This window comes from Cyprinus carpio, chromosome A23 (genome assembly GCF_018340385.1).
Source record: "Cyprinus carpio isolate SPL01 chromosome A23, ASM1834038v1, whole genome shotgun sequence".
NCBI classification, from domain to species: Eukaryota; Metazoa; Chordata; class Actinopteri; order Cypriniformes; family Cyprinidae; genus Cyprinus; species Cyprinus carpio.
This window is the reverse complement of record NC_056594.1, coordinates 365,132-378,376: the sequence shown is the minus strand read 5'-3', so window position 1 is coordinate 378,376 and position 13,245 is coordinate 365,132.

Genomic DNA, 13,245 nt, shown 5'->3' with positions numbered 1-13,245 from the left:
GACCTGCAGGTGGGCTGTATAAAAATATACATCCCTCAAAGCAGTATGGGGCATCTAAAACGTTTTAAAATTTTGTTCAAGTGTTGCTAGGCAACAGCAAAATGGTCTCAGTCTCCTTGTTATATTAGTGTTTCTGCTGGGGTTTGCTCCCATTGATATCTTCCCTTTTTGTATCCTTTTATAAGCAAATATAACATTTTAAATTTTTCTATTTTTTTTCATGCCTCAAAACTGCACTTGAGTTACAGAAAGGCCTAAATGTTTAAGCTAGCATTTAACTGGCTTTATTGTATATTCTTACAACAAAGAAGAACAAAGAAGAAGAACAAATTCTTGTTATAGATATTTATGCAAACAAATCATTGTACCCAAACACATATAGTGTGTTTAATTATATTAGACTATTATTCATTTCTAATTAACCACTAAAATGTAGACTTCTGTTCTGAAGATACAAGCAGATGCACAGAACACTATGAGCACAGTGTAACACAGAGCAGTGTAACATACGTCACATTGTCTGCAGTCTCTCCTCACTACACTGTGCTGCTAATCTTCTGCATTCGCCGCAATCACTATGGAAACTGACTTGACACAGCCGCTACTGAAACAGACATGCAGCAAATGCTGTCAGCGATTGTCCACTGACATATGATTACATGGAGGTCTGAATCAGTGTTTCTTGTAGACCAAAGCAAAAGTATATTTCTGTTCTCTAGTTATAACTACATGGTAAATTGTCCAATAAATCCTTCAGTATAGTAGTGTAGCATATTTTAAGGCTGAAATTATTTCTGTGCAAATTCTAAACAAGATCCACAAAGTAAATTTGACACTGTAGTCCACAGACGAAACAGCAAGAGCTTTGTTATAGAGGTTTGGACAAAAAGAGTACTTAGCGAACACATCAAAACCCTTTTAATCTAACCACCTGCCTGTAGCTAAGATGTATGAAAATGCTCTTCATGGTTTTAATGGGCTTATCTGCTTCAAAGACGGAGGGCTGACGCATCGCTCCGACCGTGCAGTCCTCGAGCCCTGGAAAGAATGCGCTCAAGCCTTTGGACAAGTTTCTGAGCTCAGCCCTCATTCAGGGGAAAGTGTTCTTTTTTTAAATCTTTACATATGGCAAATTTACATGTGCTGATGATTTCAGCTCAAATTCAACACACCACTTCCCCCCTCAAAAAAAAAAAAAAACAAACATTCACAAAAATAAAGCATTTTCCTCTTGAGTACAAAAGACAGTGAATCATGTCTGTCAGAGATGTAGAATGCATATTATACTGTAGCATCATTGTTGTATTTGGGTTTTATGTGTTATTGGTTCATGATTGCAGTGTAACACAACAAAATGCTGAATGCAAATGGAAGTGGGGGGAGGGGGTGACTGCTAATAGATAATTCTGATTGGTTATAAAATGGCATGTGTATATAATGATAGTGTTCCGATTTTTGGAATAAAAGCACAAGGGAAGCATCCTAAATCTGAAGAGAAAATGATCCTTCCCACTTTGTGCATGTTGCTGTCACCCCAGATCTTTTCATAAAACCACCACGAGCGTGCCTCGCATTTGAATTAGGCTGATGAGTGGAATCTGTGCCCACAGAGAGGCCAGCGGCAGTTTCCAATGTTACATGATGCTTAATTAGGGATTCTTCTACATTATAGGGCTGGAATTCTGCCAAATGTGTATCAGTTGTTTCAGTCAATGCACTAATCATTACGCTCGCTGCCTTCTGAGGTGTATCGGGGCTGCATTCTCTCAGACAGAAAAAAAAACCAGCAGTCGAGGCTGTGTCGAAACAGCCTGTGAAGGTAAATCTAATTTTAGATTTGAAGTTCACTTTGATGATTATTTGAATACTTGGATACGAATCTCTCACTCTTCTGTAAACAAATGGCGATAGTAACCAGCAACATCTTGCTTTTTACAATATAGTGTAAACAAACAACACTTTAGAGAGCTGGTTGCACTTCTCACTTGACAGACAAGGAGATGGTAATTACCCTAAACATCTATTATGTGGGTAATGGGATGGATTAGGAAGAATATTTTTTAATGAGAAAAATTAAATTTGAAAGGATTCTACAGTCATTATTAACTGAAAATCTCCCCATCCAAAATAGCTATAATTTGATCTGTGTTTCAAAAATTTTCGACGTACTGTACAAACTGTACAAAGAACCAATGGCATCTGGAGTCAGTGGTGTGATGTGACGTGGCATGGTAAGTTGTAATCTTGCATAAAGCATAAAGTCACCGTGTCACTGCTTCTGTCGTTAGATGCTCTGGTCCCTATCAATCTTTATCCTACACCCTATGACCTTTGCATGAATTATGGGAGTAACTTCAGTTAAACTGTAAACAATCAATGAAAGGTTCCCTCTATGAACTCAAAAGAAGCATTTTCAAAAAATGGGTACAGTGAAGTGACATTATTCTACTAAGCCTTCAACCATCAAACAATAAAAGGAATTTTTTGAAACGTGTAACAGCTTTAACAAATGACTTTCAACAGACAATGAATAACCCTAAAATTTTTATTATTTCTACAGCAATATTACAAATTATATCAGTTAATATTACTGAAGTAATATATGTCTATGGGTATATTATGTAACATATGATGCTTAAATAAATACAATTATGAGTTCCGTCAAGTGAATCCCAGGAGAAAATTACATTTTAAATCATTCATGTGAAAACAAACTTGCAAAGAAATTATTTGTAGAGAAAAACAGTCAAGATTCCTAGAGCATTCAAGTGAATTATTCATGAGAGATGTTGTAAATTAAATCAGGAGAGCAGACCACACATATGCAATGTATGCTGTCTTTTTCCATACTGTTACAGCAGGGAAAAAAATTAAAATAATAAAATGCCAAGTGTTACGTTATTCTACTGATGTCTGAAAATAGAACATGAAGAAAAATGTACAGCTAGTTTAGTCAAATTGATGAACAAGGATTATGTGTAGTGCAGCCTTATGATTTGAAATAATTGGTTTCTGTCTTTTTGAGTGGAACGTCCCCAAACCGGAAATGCCTCCTACAGTTCAAAACACAGTAGGCTTGTTATAAGAAAAACAACAGTTGGTGCTATGAGACTACAGTAATTCATGATTTTCTTTTTTATTTAGAAGATGGGATTTCTTACCCCATATTGCTCTGTGCACTTTTCCTCATTCATAGTAATATGAGTGAACCACCTTGGTATGTATACAGTCTTTGCAGTGACTTCATTCGTAGTAGCCATGGTACCAATTACTGTGGGTGTTGTGTGTGGAAGTGAATAAAATATTCATTATAAAACATCAAATTATTGGTAGGTCTTAGGTCTTAGTCTGTGTCTCAGAGGCTATAGGCTTTATCTGAATCTTGGTGGGTCTGGTCTGGTCTACACTTCTGGGTAACACTTTTATGATAACTTTCAATAATAAATAATTAGCAAACATTATGTAATGCTTAACAGATCATTAGTTAATATATATTCACATTACTTATTATTACTAATAAACTTATTAAACATTACCTAATGATTAACAGACCATTATTTAATGTAAATGAAAATGCTTACAAATGTCATTAAACTTTCAATTGAATATGATCATGCATTAAAAAAAAAATCAAATGATTTTGTCAGAAACTATACATTGATTGAAAGCTTATTTGAATCTTAACTTCAGTTCACATATTACCTAATGCATTTTTTTTGTAACATTTATTAATGTTGGGGGGGGTTTGATTAGGGGTTGATTAGTCAGGTTTCTCTTTGTGAGGTTTGGTTAGCAGTGACTGAAACGCAGCTTTACACACAACTGTCAGTCTGCATGGAGAGGATCTTGAGGCACCAGTAGCTTCAAACGTCAAAATGTTCAAACGTCTTCTGCTCAGCAGTGGCTTTTTTACAGCTGGCATTAAAATACAGTTCATTTGTTTGATAGAAACTTTCCTTAATAAATCTTTATCTGACCAAGATCTTCTGTGCTCTCAAGTCACTCAAACATCTTTTGACGGTGCAATAATCTCTATTTGCTTTTCACAAAATAGTGTTTGTTTTGATGCCTTTTGCCTTTTACTTTTCATCTTCAGAAAGATCTTTCTTCCTCACCATATTTCATGAGAACTGTGACTTGCTTAATAATTTGGAACAACCTCTTTAAGTAGGGTTTCCATTTCCCCAAGAAGACCTGGCAAACTATTGAACAAACCTGTCTGAGATTGATACCAGTTATCTAAAAACCACACAAATAAAAATCTGACACTTTATTGTACCAAAATCCTATTGATATATCACTTGCATAATAATTTGGGTAGGTAAATAAATCAGCTAAATTCTGAAAAATCCAGAAATAGAAAAAATGGCTAATGTTAGAGTTTTAAAAACAATACGTGACTGTACAGGAAGCCAATGCAAATTATAAAGCACGCCTGTGATATGCTGACCTGATGGAGTATATGTGAGAATACAAGCTGCTGAATTCTGGATATACTGCAGGCGTTTGATTGATTTAGCAGGTAAGCCAATGAATAGTGCATTACAGTAGTCAATCCTGGAAGTAACAAATGCATGAATAAGCCTTTCAGCGTCAAGTGGAGTGAGGAAAGGCCTAATTCTTGCAATGTTTCTGAGGTGATGGAAAGCAGATTTTATAATATTCTTAATGGGAGAGTCTAGTGTCAGATGAGTGTCAAAAATCACTCCAAGGTTACGAGCCTGAGCAGATGGAAGTACTACACTGTCATCCATAATCAAATTAAGATTGCTACCCTCACGCTGGTGTGCCAATGAGTAGAACCTCTGTTTTAGAACAATTCAGTTTTAAAAAGTTATGGTGCATCCACGTTTTTATTTCCAGCACACACTCTGAAAGAATTGTTGAGGTGAGAGTAGGATCAGACTTGGAGCTGATTTAAATTTGGGTGTCATCAGCATAAAAGTGATACCCCAAACCCATATTTCCTAATAATTTGTCCCAAAGGAAGCATATACACACTAAACAATATAGGACCCATTACAGATCCCTGAGGAACACCATGACAGACCTGTCCAAGTTCAGATTTGTTGTTTCCCAAGGCAACAAATTGGGTACGATCAGTGAGGTAGGATTTAAACCAGCTAAGAACTGTACCAGTGATACCAAGCCATCTCTCCAGCCTGTTTATCAGGATAGAATGGCACACTGTATCAAATGCAGCACTAAGATCCAACAAGACCAGGATGGTGGAGGCTCCAGAGTCAGCTGAGACAGGCAGATCGTTCATAACTCGAACCAGGGCTGTCTCTGTACTGTGTCCCTTTCTAAACCCAGACTGAAAAGGTTCAAAAAGCTTGTTGGACGACAAGTGTGAGTGGAGTTGTGCCACAACAACATGTTCCAAAACTTTAGCAAGAAAGGGTAAGATAGGTCTGTAATTAGATAGCTCTGACTTATCACATCCAGGCTTTTTAAGGACTGGTGTAGTAGCTGCAACTTTGAGGGCTTTTGGAACTGTACCAGTAGTGAGGGAGGTGTTCACAATGTTCAAGATGAGGGGGACTAATTGAAGAGAGACACCCCTTTAGAACAGATGTTGGGATTGGGTCGAGAGTACATGTAGTTGTATTCATTGCCATCACTAATTTCAGAATACAATCATTAGTGACTATGTTAAAACTAGAAAATGCACTTTCAGGAAAACTAGGTGGAAAGATCACAGGAACTGCAGAGCAAGGTACCAAACTGATAAACTTATAGATATTTTACATTTTTTCCATGAAGAAACTAAGAAACTTAGCACAGAGGAACAAATTGGTGACTTGATTGGTGCAAGAAGGCTGTTGATCGTCTTAAAAATCTTATTAGGGTTTGGAGCACCATCACTAATGATAGATGAATAGTACTTTGTTCTTGCTGCTTTGAGTGCTTCAGCGTATTGACTCAAATGACCATCATATATAAGCTTATGAACAGTTAAACCTGATTTCTTATATTGGCGTTCAAGCTGCCTGCTTTTCATCTTCATAGCCCTTAACTCAGTGGTGTACCAAGGAGAAGATTTACCAAATGAGACAACACGTTCTATCCTAGGGGCTAATTCATCCAAAGCAGATGACAAAATAGAATTATAGTGATCAACAGTTTCAACAGCTGAGTGCTCTGAGATCAGGCAGGAGAGACTGTCAAAGTTAAGATTCTTGACATTTCTAAAACTAATGACCCTTGTTTGAGTACCACATAAAAGTGGAACATTTAAATTAAAAGTGAGAAGCTTATGATCACTGATACACAAGTCACTACTATCTAGTTGATCAATGTCCACCCCAACAGAACATCCCAGATCAAGTGTGTGACCTTTATTATGAGTGGGAAATTTCACATGCTGAGTCATGTTAAAACAGTCTAATGCATCCATGAAATCAACTGTTAGATTACTATTAGAGTTATCCACATGAATATTAATGTCTCCAGTCACAATCATTGCTGGACAAACAGCACTAAGAGATGTAAGTAGCTCTGTGAGTTCAGTAAAAGTTCAGTTTTGGAGGTCGATATATGAGCACAGTAAGGTCAGGTGAGACACCGTTCACTTTAAAAGCAATGCACTCAAATGATGATACACAGGGAATGGTAATTTCCGTGACAGATATATCAGCTCTGTAGATAACAGCGAGACCGCCCCCTTTACCACTTAGACGTGGCCTCTCAATATATGTATATCCCGGTGGAGCACTCATATTTAAGTTTATAAAATCATTTGGCTGGTGCCAAGTCTCACAGATACAAAAGAAGTCCAGAGCATTGAGAGCAGTTTCAATTCGCATTTTCTGACAAGTCAGTTGCTGATAACACAAGTTTGCATGCCAAACACCACGTAGAGAATGCTTTTGTGTTTCAGAGTCCTTGGATAGAGAACATAAAACTTTAATGCCAGTCCCAGTAGTATGAACATTCCGCCGTGATCCTCTGTGTAAATATTTCGGCCGACATAAAAGCCGACATGATTTCAAGGTCTTTTGAACACAGACGTCCGGAAGTAAATAATGTTCCAATGAGAGAAGTTCAGCAAAAGAGTACCTTATCATGATGAAATCCAACTGTTGTTGAAGGACCCGCTCTCCACGAAGTCCAGACAGGGTCAAACTAATGATGATGATGATGATGATGATGATGATGATGATGATGATGATGATGATGATGATGACAATGCAAAGCAAAGGAATCCGCATGATAGGAGCAGCACTATCCAAATTGAGTAACTTGAAATAGAATCCAGAGGCCTTGTTATCACACTGCAGCATATGAATAGCTATCACACAGGGCGCAACGTTCCCAGTTAGCAGGATCAACAATGCTAACGATGTTGTGTCCAAAACCACGAGAAACTCCACAGTAGAACTCCAGTGTCAATAAAACAGCATACAAATACCAAATAATAAAATCTCTGCTATTTAAAAACAAACGAATGAGGTAATAAATTAAAATACGGACGGAAAAGCGGCAGCCAATGTGCGCCAACGTTCTCTCCACCGGATGTCACATATCTTAAAGTGGAAGTGGACTCTCTAATCAAAAGAAGACCTTAGGTACTCTCCACACTTCTGAACATTTTGCCGAACATTACCTGCATAACCTGAGGCATTTCCTTTCGAAAGGGAACTTGCGCTGCGTCCCCTAGAGGGCTCTATGGGTAACGGTATACCCACGCTGCGATGCTGAAGAGATGAGTGCCTTATTGGCTCAGCCATAGACTCAAAGGAGTCCTCATCCCTGCACCAGAAACTCGATCATAGACCGGAGCTTTTCAAGAATGGAAGCCTCAACAGGATAGAGGAAGCCTAACTATGCTCATATTCAGACCAGCGTCCAAGGATGCTCTCATACCGCTTTTCCACCAGAGCTGGTGACAGAGCCGGAGCCCAATTGAGAACCGGGCTGCACTTTTCCACTCAAAAACATCCTGGGCTGGTGCCCAGATCCTGGTTCCGAACCAGCCCCGAAACCTTGCTGGTCTCAAACAAGGGAACCTACTGTATGACAATAGTTGGAGGAGTTTCCACTACCGACCTCAGTTTGAAAGGCAACATTCTTAAAATCCGTTCTGGGTTAAGGTAAATTAACAGCCTCAGCAGTAGCTGAGGAGGCTCAGAGAGAGCCTGAAAACCTAGCTAGCTACTGGCCAAGCTCTAGGAGCGGAGGTCTTAACATGACGACTCTCTAAACAGAGAGGACACCTAACCCTGCCCCACACTCAGGATATTTTGAAAGGAGGCTAACAGAGAGCGTACTACTTCCTCTTTTTTACAGTTAAGATATGAGCCTGAAATAAGAAGTTCCAACATAGCAAACAGTAACTATGGAGGCTTACTCAGAGCCTACTACTTAGTATGCCATTCACATCGCTAATGCATTCACAACCAGCCCCCCTTTGTTTATTTATTTTTTCTTCATTGAACCATCAGTGAAGCAGATGATGGAACAAAAGCATGCTGCCAGAAAAATCATCGGTTCAGTGTAAATTGTGGCCATACATAATTTCAGGATGGGACCAGTGTGGTATAAAAGTTTTAAAAGCTGCGGAGTGCACCTTTGCCTCCCAAACCTTCCCAACCACTTTCTCAACAGATGTTCCAAAGAGCTCATAAGGCGAAACGAGCATATCGAGGAGAATAATTTTCTCCTTCTCCCCGATGTCAGCCAGGTTTACCCAGAGATGTCTCTTCAAAGCCACCATGGCCACCATGGATCTATCAATCATGGCAGCAGTTTGTTTGTGGCAAGGAGAGACAAATCTGTGGTATGGCACAGCTCCTCCACCGCCTTTAGGGGAGCCCCTCACGCTGGTCCCAGGTCCTTCAGCAAATCAACCTGGTAGGCCTGCATCACAGCCATTGTGGGTAAAGCCACCCGAGCCTGACCAGCTGCCACATATGCTCTACCATTCCGCCATGATGTAACATGCAGTGGCTTAGTTGGCAGAGACGGGGACTTCAATGCAGATGCCTTACGCATAAACGCATAAACATATTCCCGCATTCCCTCTGCATCAGCATAATTAGCTTGTGACAAGTGAATGTGGGCAGAATATGGCTTTCCCTAAGATCTCCGCACCTCAGTGTGAAGATCTGGGAGAAAGGGAAGACTAGTATGGGGTGGGCATTTATGTCTTTTTGAGTCTTTAATAGTTTAAGTCTAGTTTTAGTCAATGAAAAATCATTGAATTTTAGTCATTACTTTTAGTCAAATTGCAGTTACCAACATTCACTTATTTTGGTAGCTATTTTATATGTAGTCTTCAAACAAAAAGACTACATCCCAAAATGAAAATTTTGTCATAAATCACTTACCTCCATGTTGTTCGAAACCCGTAAAAGCTCTGTTTGTCCTCGGAACACAATTTAAGATATTTTGGATAAAAACCTGGAGACTTGAGACTGTCTTATAGACTGGCAAATAAATAACAGTGTCAAGGTCCATAAAAGGTATGAAAGTCGTCATCAGAATACTCCATCAGATGTGCAATCTGGGTTATATGCAGCGACGGGAACACTTTTTGTAAACTAACAAAACAAAAAAAAAGACTTTATCCAATAATTCCTTTGTCAACGGTCTCCTCTGTCTCTCATTATCACCGTATGCTGTGTATGCTCTTCTTTGTCATCCACGCCACAAGGAAGCACTGTTTCTATGTTATCTTAATGAGTGCTGTCCCTGTGCTGTGATGCGGTCGGAAACCAGACTGTAAATTGTCCAGGTATCCATTTCAGTTTAAGTATTTGTTCAGCTGATTAAAAACTACCTTTTTTTATAATTTTGCCTATAAAAGGAAGATTTGATATTGGTCTATAATTGCTCAAAATGGTGTTATCAAGATTGCTCTATTTCAGGAGGGGCTTAACAACTGCATTTTTTTAGGGAGTTTGGAAATGTCCCAGAAAGAAGTGAGGCATTCACTACTTCTAAGAGATCTGCTTCTAAACAGTTAAGCACACTTTTGAAAAAAGATGTCGGAAATGTGTCAAGATAGCAGGTTGACGATTTTAGGTGCTGCACTATTTCTTCCAAAATTTTGCTATAAATTGCTTCAAAAATAGACATTGCAGCCGAATCTGTCTGACCACTGCATTACTTGAGGATGTGCTAATAGCCTTCCTGATATTGATGATCTTCTCAGAAAAGAAGAAAGCAAACTCATTGCATTTGCTGTCGGAGAGCATTTCACTGGGAATCTGATTTAGGGGGTTTGTTAGTCTCTCAACAGTAGCAAAAAGAGTGTGAGTGTTGTTTAAGTTACTGTTTATAAGGTTTGAGAAGAAACTCTGTCTAGCTTCGGCTAGTTCCACATTGAGAGCATGAAGGCTGTCTTTATAGATGCTATAGTGAATTTCAAGTTTTGTCTTCCGCCACATCCGCTCAGCTTTTCTGCATTTTTTTTTTCTTTGAACTGCTGTTGATTTTCTCCAAACTGATTTGTCTGCTAATTTTCTTATTGACTATTACAGGAGCAATATCATCAATAACATTCTTAACTTTTGAGTTAAAAGAATCAAGGAGAAGATCAACAGAGTCTGCAGATATGCTTGGTGTTAAAGATATAGCCTACATAAATAGCACACTAGTGTTCTCATTAATGCATCTCTTTCTGACAGAGACAGATCTAGATATAGTGGTAGCAGAAATCAATAAATCAAAGAAAATCAGATAGTTCTACGTCCTTAATAACAATGGATGAAATGTTTAGACCCCTACTGATGATTAAATCTAGAGTGTGTCCACCTTTGTGTGTGGGTCCATGCACATGCTGAATCAGGTCAAAAGTGTTTAAATCATTATCATTTCTTTTGTAGTTTTGTTTTCTGCATTATCTATGTGAATATTAAAATCCCCTGCAACAGCAAAACAGTCAAACTCTGAGGAAATCATTGATAACATTTCTGTGAACTCTTCAACAAAGGCTGGAGAGTATTTTGGAGGCCTGTAAATAATGATAAACAGAATGCGTGGAGCACCTTTCAGCACAATCCCTAGATATTCAAAAGACAAATACTGACCAAATGACACTTGTTTGCATTGATAGACATCTTTAAATAAAGCAGCTACACCTCCACCTCTCCTTACAGTCCCGCAGACACTCATGAAAGTAAAGTTAGGAGGGGCTGTTTCATTGAGGACTGTTGCACTGCAGTTGTCTTCTAGCCATGTTTCATTTAGAAACATAAAATCCAGATTGTTTGTGGTTATTAAGTCATTGATTAGAAATGATTTATTTTTAGTGAGCGAATGTTTAAAAATGCTAACTTGATGGCAGTGCTTTGTGTCTTTACAGCAATCTTAGTTTAATGCATAATAGGCCGCAGATTAGATGAGTTAGCCCTTCGGCTTGAGAAAGCCTTAGACTTTCTACCACATAATAAAACAGAAATAGAGAAAGCTACAGGCACACTGGGTTCCCGCTTGTTCTGTAAACATTTGTGAATGTTGCTGCTATTATAGCGGGAAGCCAACATATATCACTGAGAGTTGCTATCAGCTGTTTTTGGTTTACCTACAGCAGATGGAAGGTTTGGGCCCTGGCGTTGTGGCAGCAGTCGGAGAGCTCTCACAGGAGCAGGGTCCACAGGCTTTGGTGGTTGGGGGGCCCGCTATTTTTTAGATATCTGGGGGCTTGCAGCAAAAGAGTGGGAGAGTTTGGTCCCAGCATACACCAGTTCCTCATTTTCTGTGAGAAGCATAGAAGTGGAGATGCTGGAGAGAGGGATAATGTGTCTGCTGAGATGGGCTGTGTTTCTGGTGGCTGTGATATGTTGTCTTGGCTTCCCTGGCTGTATTCTAGAAAGTCATCCTTGGTTGCTGAGTATTGGAGCTGTTTTGATACGTCACAGTCTGTCTGTGATGAGCTTTGTGGCCAGGGCTCAACCGGGATAGTGTCCATGAGCAGTGCTTGTTGTGGCTGCGTGATGTTATCAGTGTCCTTGTAGGATGTGTCAACCACATGATGACTCGGACCAGGAGTGTGTGTGCTGAATGGATTGAGACACTCTGCTGAAGGATGACGGAGGGAGAAATTGATATTGTCCTTAAGCACTCTAGCACCAAGTATGTTTGGGTGGAGGCCATCCGGTTTAAACAGTTGTCTATGGGCCCCAGAAAAGATTGAAGTTGTCGATGAAATTCACTCCTTTTATTGCAAGATCTTTGTAGCCATGTGTTCAGCCCAAGCAACCATGAAAACATATTAGTTCCCCTGGCTGGGAGTGGTCCACTGATGAACTGTTAGTAGCGATGTTAGCAGCTGGCTGATCCAATCCATGTTTAATCACATTTTGGGATTCCTCACCCACATTCATTAATGCTTCAAATCTGTTCTCAAGATGTATTGGGGGGTGGTAGAATACCAGTATTCACAAGCCTTGTCATAGTCGAATCTGGGGTAGAGGATGCTATGGCAGCAATATGAGAAACTCATGACAATCTGATGTCTCGTGTGCCTTTGGGTCTCGCTCCCTATTTGTGCCATCGATTAGTGTGGCGATCAGTTTCGGCTTGTTCCTCTACACTTGGTATAAACTGTTGAGATTCACTAGATTCATGTGACTCACCGGCTGTATGCTTAGAGGGTCTGAGAGGGTCCATGACAACAGTGCTGAGTGTTCCGCCTGTTTTGGAAGTTCAACAAGTAACTTTGTTTCAAGAACCACAATCCTTTGTAGAAGTTTGCAGCAGTTCATGCAACAAGTATATTCAACGGGAGGCATTCTCTCTCTCTTCTGTTTGAATGTAGGCAGTTGTTTTCCTGTCTCTGGAATTTAAGCTGCTGGCAGTGGGAGGCAAAGTCTTCTTTTTGTAGTATTATTCCAGTCCCAAAGAGTTTTTAGTTTTAGTGTTTGTGCCAAAAATATGTAGTTTGAGCACTGTGCTGATCTGCTGAAGTAAAAATCTTAGAAAAATCCAAGAAAAGTACAGAAATAAGAAGCAAAGTGCAGAGCAGTAAGCAAGAACGTCTGAACGGTAGCGAAGCCGAAAGCTGCATGTAGATGCATGGCAGACGCACTCATAATGGTCACTGTGGGCACGTGGTGTGACATGCTCATTTTTTGCAGTCACGTCCACGCCACATAGAATAAAAACATTTAAACTTTTCAGAATGCCACAAGTGCACCGCGGGTTGTGTGACAAGAACCAACCAATCAGCTTCAACCTTTCCCGTAACAACATTGAAAGCTCAGCCAATATGAAGGAACAGCTGATCATAGCTGTACA